The sequence below is a fragment of the Strix uralensis genome, chromosome 5 (genome assembly GCF_047716275.1).
Source record: "Strix uralensis isolate ZFMK-TIS-50842 chromosome 5, bStrUra1, whole genome shotgun sequence".
NCBI lineage: Eukaryota > Metazoa > Chordata > Aves > Strigiformes > Strigidae > Strix > Strix uralensis.
In genome coordinates, this window is record NC_133976.1 from 72,784,262 (window position 1) to 72,792,889 (window position 8,628).

At 50.0% G+C, this 8,628-nt stretch overlaps 1 protein-coding gene across 5 annotated transcripts in view; it reads right to left on the reverse strand.

The window, feature by feature from the left end:
- LOC141944659 (sodium- and chloride-dependent GABA transporter 1-like) overlaps window positions 1-8,002 on the reverse strand; it is a 35,606-nt gene extending 27,604 nt beyond the window's left edge. For 3 of the 5 annotated variants that reach the window (XM_074871632.1, XM_074871628.1, XM_074871633.1), the window contains exon 1: window positions 7,838-7,972. The gene's annotated coding sequence lies outside the window, so the exon portion shown is untranslated. Of the gene's footprint in view, window positions 1-1,580; window positions 1,696-6,797; window positions 7,069-7,837 lie in introns of those variants that run through there. The other 2 variants (XM_074871630.1, XM_074871631.1) reach the window with 2 other exon arrangements.
- Between the last annotated feature and the right edge of the window lie 626 nt (window positions 8,003-8,628).

Sequence of the window (8,628 nt, forward strand, 5' to 3'; positions counted from 1 at the left end):
TCTGACACAAGAACTATGGGGATTAAATAAAGACAGCAGGTAGTAGGTTGAAAAAGAGAAAAAGGTGATACTCCACAAAGTGCACAGCTATGGAGTGAGGCTCCTCACCCCAGAACATGCTGGATGATAAGAGTTTACATGACTGCAACAAGGAAATTAAGAGGAAAAATAATAGAAGAAAAATCCACCAGGAGCTACCACTGTGGTTCAGGGAATCCCTGAGCTGCAAGTTGTTGGGGGTTGAAGGACTCTTCCAAGGAAGTATCACTCCCTACTTTTCCTGGTTTTATCCTCTCCCCTCAGCATCTGCCCTCAGCCAGTGCAGAAGACAGGATCTGGGACTGGCATGGCTTTGGCTCTCACCCAGTTCTCAGCCCATTTTATGCAGAGCCAAATTTAAGCCTCCACTAGGAGCCATAAGAGTGACCAGTGCTACAATCTCCCAGAGAAGTGTGTTGACAAAAACATTCCCAGATGCACACATTAAAAAAAAAAAAAAAAAAAAAAGAAAGGAAAACCGAGTGAATATATCAGGAAACAAAGCAATGCTATGAAGAGGTGGCATGCTCTAGCAGTTACAGTTGGCCTTGCTTGAGCTGCTTTCTCTTGGCAGTATTGTCTCCTACGCAAACAGTACCTACTTGCCCCATGGGATGCTTGGGAGACTCATTAACTAGCATTTCTAAAGCATCCTGCAGAGAGATGGTCTCCCAAACCCAGGCTCAACGGCAGTATCGGCTCCTGCTTACTACAATTGACACTCCATGATTACAGCAGATGGATTTCCTTTCCCCACAGAATTTGTCATTGAGGTTAGAAAAACTGTGTCAACTGTGAAGGGAATGGCTGAACCAGAAAATAACCGTAATCCATTCTGGTATATCAGTAGAGAAGCTAAAAAATCTCCTTGCTGTGGGATGAAGGCTGTAATCAAAGCCCTCTGACCTATGGAGCCAGCCCTGAGCCTCACAACTCCTCTAGCACAAGGACGGTTGCAGGTAAGCCCAGAAGCAAGTGGCAGTACAAAAAAGCCTTCTGGGGAGAAGAGACCATTTCACATAGCCCATAAGGCAGACACCACAACAAATCATTGCTGGACACCCAACGCAAAGGCTTTAGTGAACAGATCCCCTTTCTGTCCTACACCTTGTGATAGCACTGTCACACCAGCTCCTGGCTCCTCAGTAAGGCAGGGAGCAAAAAGATTATACAGAACATGTAGGAGGAAAGTAAAATAAAGACAATTTATAAATCAAAACAGAAGAAATAGCACCAAAACCCCTGGGAAGAATTCAGCACTGGGCTAAGTCAGGATAATTAGCTATGCCTGGAGACATAACAAATTAGGCTCAGCAGAAGCCATTTTGACTCACTTTTTTTTCTGAGACAAAAACCAGTAGGTAAGATGCTATCTTTAAAAAGTATGTATATATCCTGCTCTCCCCGTGCTCTTTCCCCTTTTCTTGCTGACACAGTTCTGGAGCGATATATATTGCAGTTAGATGATCACACCTCATATTTCATATACTTGGGGTAGGATGACAGAGGAACAGCAGACCATACTGGTAGTTTTTTCTTACCTGAGAAGTGAGGTCTTTCATCTCCAGCTCAGAAAGGATAAACTAGATTTATAGAGGTTTCTCCACAGTGAAGAAATAGGAAAACAGTCAAGATGACCCACTGAAGGTTCATCCCACCTACTGTCCTGTCTTCTACAGTGATGGATGATTAGGGCAGAAGGGCTCATGCATGTCCTGCAGCCCAGATGCGCCATGTCCTTCCCTGGACATGCAACTCTGACCAGGAAAAATACAGGCATCAGTTGCTCCAGGCTAAGTGTTTGACTCCTATGTTTAGACATCAGCTCACATGCTGGACAAGTGGTCCTACTGGGACAAAATGTACCAGCCCCTCCACTTATCCACATGGGTCTCCTCCAGCACAAGTGCAGGGCTCTTCCCTGTGCTGACAGCCTAGAGAGAGCAGAGTTGGTTCAGCAGCTCTCTGTCATGTCACATTATTCATTCTGAAAAGCACACGGCGCTTTGGGCACAGCAAAACGCCTGAAGGACTCAAAATGATAATCAATAAGAGCAGAGCCACAAGCTGGAGGTGGGATCTGCTTTGCAAGGACCTGAAAACAAGGTCAAAGAGTTTAAACATGACACTATAGCAGGTTTCTCATTTGGCTTCTTCTAAATACATCATATTCTGAAGCCAAGATTTTCAAAACAATCACTAAAAGCTAAGGTCATAAATCCCAGGCAGTAAAGTAGTGACCTGAGTTTCACTGAGTCGTGCAGAAAGCTTGGTCTTCTGCTGCATAAGTCAATAAAAATAGTTGCATGGTCCCCAGGAGGTGCAGAGCCAGGCTGAAACGCATTCTGGAAAACAGTCCTTCCCCTCCTTTTTTGAGGAATTTCACTTCAAATAAGAAAATAGCCCTGAAAAAATATTACCTCCACTTGAAATGCTGCTGCCTGAAACTGCTAACAACGGTGACCTTTTTGCTTTCCCCTGCTTCAGTGTGAAATATTAACAGTCTCCTCAAATTTGACAGAAACCCAAAATTTCAAGGGCATAAAACTGCCCGAAATGAAACAGCAAAATTACCTGTGGAAACACGTGTGAGAAATACTTTCACACCTCCCCACCTCTTATTTGTCAGTGTTTTAACAACCACACAAATCACTTCTGACCCATGCAGGTAGAGCCACAATTAGTTTAATTACATGGCACAGGCTGTTGTTCAGTCAATTAGACTTTTCCTTCCATCCACACCATTTTAATGACAGCCAAGTAACCCCAAGGCTCTTGCATCTTGTTTAAAGCCGTGACCGGCTGATCAGGGCACAGCAGATGATCAGCCGATTTTCTGCTTGCTGCAGCAGCAGCATATGCTTGAGCTTCCTGCATCCATGACAGCTGCAGGGTCTGGGGAAGAGCGCCCCGTGGGTGCCTGAGGATGCTGGTGGGGTGCTGGACACACATGGAGCCTTCTCAGGGCTGTCTCATGTTTCACAGCCCTCTCCACTTGCTGCCCCAGAGGCAGCCACTGCAGACACCCAACCTTTCATCTCCCTTCCCCTGAAGAGAGGTGATTGCTTGGTCAGAGAAGAGATCAGCACTCACAGAGGATGCAATAAGAAAGTAAATCAGCTCACTTGGGTAATGGAGCTGCTGGGTGGCCTTCACCTCCACCCAGCTTTTCCACCCTTCTGCATGAGATTTGGGTTGCTGATGTCCAGGTCTGACATGCAGCTGTTGCCCAACCTCCCTCCTCCACCATCAGCCCTGGGCGAGCTGTGTCGCTCCTGATAACGTGGCAGGTGAGGTTGGTACCACACCACATCCCTATCCAGACAAGCATCCAGATGAGCTGAGGGGGCAAGGGGGGGCATGAGTTGTGTTTCGTAAACCATTAAACAAACAGCACATCCACATGAGGCCAGAACACATCTCACAGCCCACGGCTGCAATCCTGGGAGGGCTGTGACAGCCCCTCACAGCCCTGAAAAAAGCAGGTGAAGAACCGCTGAGCTGCTGGACCTGGCTGCAGCCTACTGCATGGTCGCTTTGCCAAGTGGCACCTCGATTTTTGCATTATACACAGAGGAGGAATCGGGTCAGCAGTTGCAGTGCTCTCCCTGGCTCTGGATGCCTGCTTGAATCTCCTCTGGTTCCTCTCCCAGGGAGAAGCAGGGTCAGATCCTGCTCCCAGCCACAGACTGCTTCACCCATCACTGCTGCTCTCACCTCGGTGGCTGGGGCTGCCTCATGTTGCCTCGGAGGAAAGCAGGGGTTTTGTGCCTTTTCTGAACAATGCAAACAATGCACCCTCTGAGCTGTTTTAGCGCTCTTGTTTAAAGATCATCCTGGCACTTGAGAAGCCTTCCCCGGGGAGCAGAGAGCTGGCAGGGCTCTTCCTACGCTCCCACAGACTGTCCAGACCCATCCCGAGTAACTGCAGCAGTGTGAGGATCGAGGCCAGGCCACATCCCGCTCCCCTTGTAGCAGCCTCCAAGCAAGCTGCAGGCAGCTCCCTGAGTCCCTGCCACCTCTGAGACTGGGAAAGACAGACGTGGCTTAAAGGCATCCCCGTCTCCATCCTCCTCAGTGAAATTACCACATTAAAAAGATTAAAGGCCTATTTCTGCCCAGTTTAAATGTGCTGATTAAATTTGGAATTGTTTTCCTTTTCTTATATAGTGCAAGCTGGCACACTGGGATGCCAGCTTCACGATACTGGTAGTTTATACAGTTTTGCTATGTCATTCTTTTGCCCTGCCTGAAGAAACACGGACATTTTTAGCCCAGACCCATCTGTCTGTTCCCAACCCCAGTTACTTTTTGAGCTCACTGTTAAGTTTCACCCATAGCTGAAAAAAGGAGCACAGCCCTCAAAGACATCAAGTTCCTCAAGAAGTAGGGAATGGAGAAAGGGAAGAGACTCAGGTTAGTGCTTCTCCCAAGGAAGGGCTGTAGGGTGACCCCAGGCGGGCCTCGTCGTGCACCATGCTCCAGCCAGCCCATGTGCAGGGGACCAGGGAGGAAGGAGGCAGCTCCTAGGAGGGTAGCCTGGAGACGTGGCAGACAGGTAGGAACACTGAGGATGGGGGGGTGTGGGGGACTAGAAAGACAGTAAACACTGCCATAAGGGACCTGTCATGAGAGGTGGAAGGACAAAGGACATTATGAAGAGAAAAGCAGGTATCATTAGTTCTGCTGAGCAAAAAAACCCCAACTCACTGTTCCTCCTCTAGGACAGAAGCTGATGTTTTGCATCTATTTCTCCACATTTTTGTACTCACAACCCAGGAATAACATTAGTTGGCCTCCTCTGCCTGCCTTGTTCCTTGCTAAGGGACGATCCCACTCCAGGGAGACTAAACCTTCCAGTGACTTCAGCAAGAACATAGCTGGAGCAGAAGTGCCTAAAAATGAGCACAGAGGACAATTTCAGCTGGAATTTCTCACTTGCCTTATATCTCTTGTTCCTTTTCATTACAGCCCAGCATGGGGTCCAGGCACTGCCACTGCGGTGTGGGCGGGCATCCCTGCTGGCACCTTCATTTTTTCCCCAGAGGCTGCAGTGTCACAGCTCAGCGGATGCAGCGTGAGTTACTGCTCCTGTCGGCCACTACCTTACCAAAACTGCACCTCTGAGCCAAGATTTTAGCTCAAACCCTGAACTGCAGCAATATCCTCAGTGAGACTGTGGCCTTCACAGCAGTAGATTTCCCCATCTCAACAGGAGTCACAAGTACTGTGCAAAAGGCATGGCTGTGCAATGTGTGAGGGGGGGGAATAATAACTTCATACACATAGAGCTGGATTTGATGAGCCTCCAGAGATGTTGTAAGTAATGTCAGTGGTTAGTTGCTGTATTGGGCTTGATATGTTTTGGGGTTTTTTTTAGTTTTTTTCTTTTTTTTTGTGAAGTCAGTGAACGGAGCAAATTGGGCGAAATTGGTCTTGCAATGGAAAGTGATGACCTTCACCTGAGAAAGTCACCTTGGACTTTGTTGCCACAATTTAATAATGGAAAAAGTGAATAAAGAAAAAAATAATTGACAAGGAAAGAGCAGAAACAAGCGTGAGAATGATCCAGAGGATGCCCTGAAGTGTCCAGCATGGCAGAGGAGCAATCTTTCCTCACCTTGCATGGCAGAGGAGCAAAGGACTGTCCACTGGTGTACCCTGAGGCCGGGAAGCTTGCAGCTGGGGACATGCCCCATCCACATGGCACAGATGAGTCCAGCCTGCTCCACACTGGCCAGCACCTTGGAATAAGATGAGCAGGTAAAAACCCTGCGCTGCCTCAAAAATCTCTGCTACTGCATTCAGCTGAAAGCACAAAAGGGAAGATAGACGGGAGAAGGAGGAGATGAAATGCAGACCTTCCCTCTGCTAATTCTGGGCAGGGTTGTAGCAGCTACTGAATGCTGCATCAAGTCACCAAGAGCTCATTCAAAACGTGGCACCTGTAAAACTGCGCAGCGCCACTCCGGCACACGTATTCAGCTCCAAGAAAGACCAGAGCCTCACTGCGCAGAGCACAACATCACTTTCCTGCTGCAGCACAGCTAAGCCAAAGAGGAAATCTGTGTCCCACTTTCAGATGCCAAACTCTTTGTTCTCCTTCTCCATGAAACCAGAGAGATAATCATGCCCCAGAGCCCTGAGGCTGCTGCAAGGCTCCATTTGTTCATATGCTTTTTTTTGGGGTGGAAAATAGAGAACAGAAGAGCCAGCTCCCTCCACAGGAACCGTGCATGAGCACTGTTAGCCAGCAGCCCCTTGGCTGAGGTTTTCCTTGAAACAGCCCAGAAAATGTGCTCATTACCCAGTAAGAGCACTATGCCCCGCTGTCTAGGATCAGCCTGCAACTAGCTGGGCATTATTATCTCTACTACTTTAACATTCAGATCTTCCTTCTCTCCCTAATTCTTGTGCAATGCATGATACAGCAGTGCAGAAGGAGCAGCTCTTCCCCTGGGGCTTGTGATATCAGGAGATAAGGCAGATGAAGGAAAGGCTGTTGTCCCTGTTGCCTTGGCTAGAGACCCGAGCCACAGCTCACACAGTCCGTCCATAAGAGGGTGCAGACCCTGACCCTCGGGGGCCAGGCACAGCCTGTACTGCATGAGCATCTCCACAGGGGCCAGGCATGGCACTCACTTTTTCTATTCCCAGCAACCAGGACCCAGCGTCATGGGGAGGTCCACCCCCAGTATAAGGACATTAGTTGTTTGTTCCTTGTTCCCATTAAGTTTCTCCAGAAGAAAATACATTACCAGTTGCATGTCTTCAGCCTGATTCTTGTTCAGAACAAAATCCCAAACTGTTGCAGAGCTTCTCTTGGAGGGAGGAGAACTGAAATTAAATGTGCTGGAGGTCTCCACCAGGCTCTGGCAGAATCACAGCAAGGTCACCAGCAAACTGGGGAGCCTTTTGTAGCCAGGCTGCAGCTGTCTCTTCCTCCAAGCAGCACTCATGGGAGGTGGGGATCAGGGAGTAGGTAGGAGTGAAGGGAGGAGGCAGATGAGTTTGGCCAGTTCTCCAGTGCTGTAAAGATAGAGGGATGGGGAGGACTTCACCTAGAGAGTGAGGGACCTCCTTCAGGGGCAGTCTCTTGGAGATAGATAGGAAGGAAGGGCACAGATATAGCCCCCTGAAACACCCCAGCAACTGTACAAGAAGGGAAGGAAGCTCAGCTCCACTGTCAGAGACCACCAGAGATTGCAGGACTCTGCAAGGGGTGCAAGAGCCTGAAATGCTGTGTTTTGGGTTGACACACAAGGCTGGAAAGAGCTGTCCCAGCCCCAGGGAGGGGCAGCTGTACCAATCCCTTTTCTACACATATCACCTAGCTCATCCCCTGAGCCCTACCCACCGGAGACCCTCCCCAGGGTAACTTGCCCTGGGGTTCACTTAAGTGCTGTTACAGCATCTTTACTGAGCCATCATTTAAGCTCATTACATCTCCCCTCAGTCCACAGGCACTGTGAGAAGCTTTCCATGTTTCAGGCCCCCAATATCACTTTTGGATGCTGCTCTGGGCCCACCGGTCTGCCCCCATTTGCTCACCTCTCCAGCACCTTTTGGGAGGCAGAAACCATCCTTCATCCCACCTTGTCCTTAGGGTGCTGAGTCCCTCAGCCCCACATCCAACCCAGCATGGATGGAGGAGAGCTCAGCACCTGCAATGGCACTTCCCCAGGGATGCTCATGCAGGCCGGCGGCTCTTCTCCACCACCGCTGCAATGATCCCTCCCCTGGCCCCAACGCTCATGTCCCCAAGACTAGACACAGCTGTCCCCATGGACGCACCTACCTCACGGTGCTGGATAGTTGGGGGTCCTTGGGGTGCACAGAGCTGCTCACGGAGACACCAGCCCAGAGAGGCACATACTAACCTGCTCCTGCACACAGAGGGGAGCTATGAGCCCCTCCTGCCGTGGGGCCCCTCTCCCCCTGCCTCACCCCACACAGCTCCTCATTGCCTGTATCGACGAGCCCTTAATGAGCTTTGAGCTCACGTCCAGTCAAATCAACACCCTGCATGTCATGGGTGTGGGGCGGGGGGGGTACACAGAGACACTGGAAAAACACACGTCTCTGGAAGAGAAGAGGCTCCAAGGGCATGGGCAGGAGGGAGGGCAGGAGCAAAGGGCATGGTGCCAGAAAATGGGGGAGGCAACAGGTGAGGGGGTTGCATGGGGTTGGTTGCACCCATGTTGCTGCAGCAGTTTCTGCAAGGGTGGCTGCAGCAGTACCTAAGAGGCCATGCTAAAGGCACTGTGCACACCTCTTGCCCTCCATGTTTGCAGTCAGACAGTGGTCTCCATCTTCTCCACGAGCAGGGTTGGCTGCAGTCGTGCAAAGGATGCAGAGGTCTCACACAGTATGTGTGGCAGGGAGGTTGAGTCTCTGACCATAAGCCTCTCTGCTTGCACACAGCACTGCTCAACACAGCCCCTGCACAGGGCCAGGCTTGTAACAACGCAGTCCAGTGAAGGGAGAAGAGGGCAGGCAGGGCTCAGGAGGAACCGTCCTGAAGGACACCACAGTGTCACCGGTCAAGTGCACCACTGGCTGTGGGTCAGGCTTTTGGTGTGGAAGGGA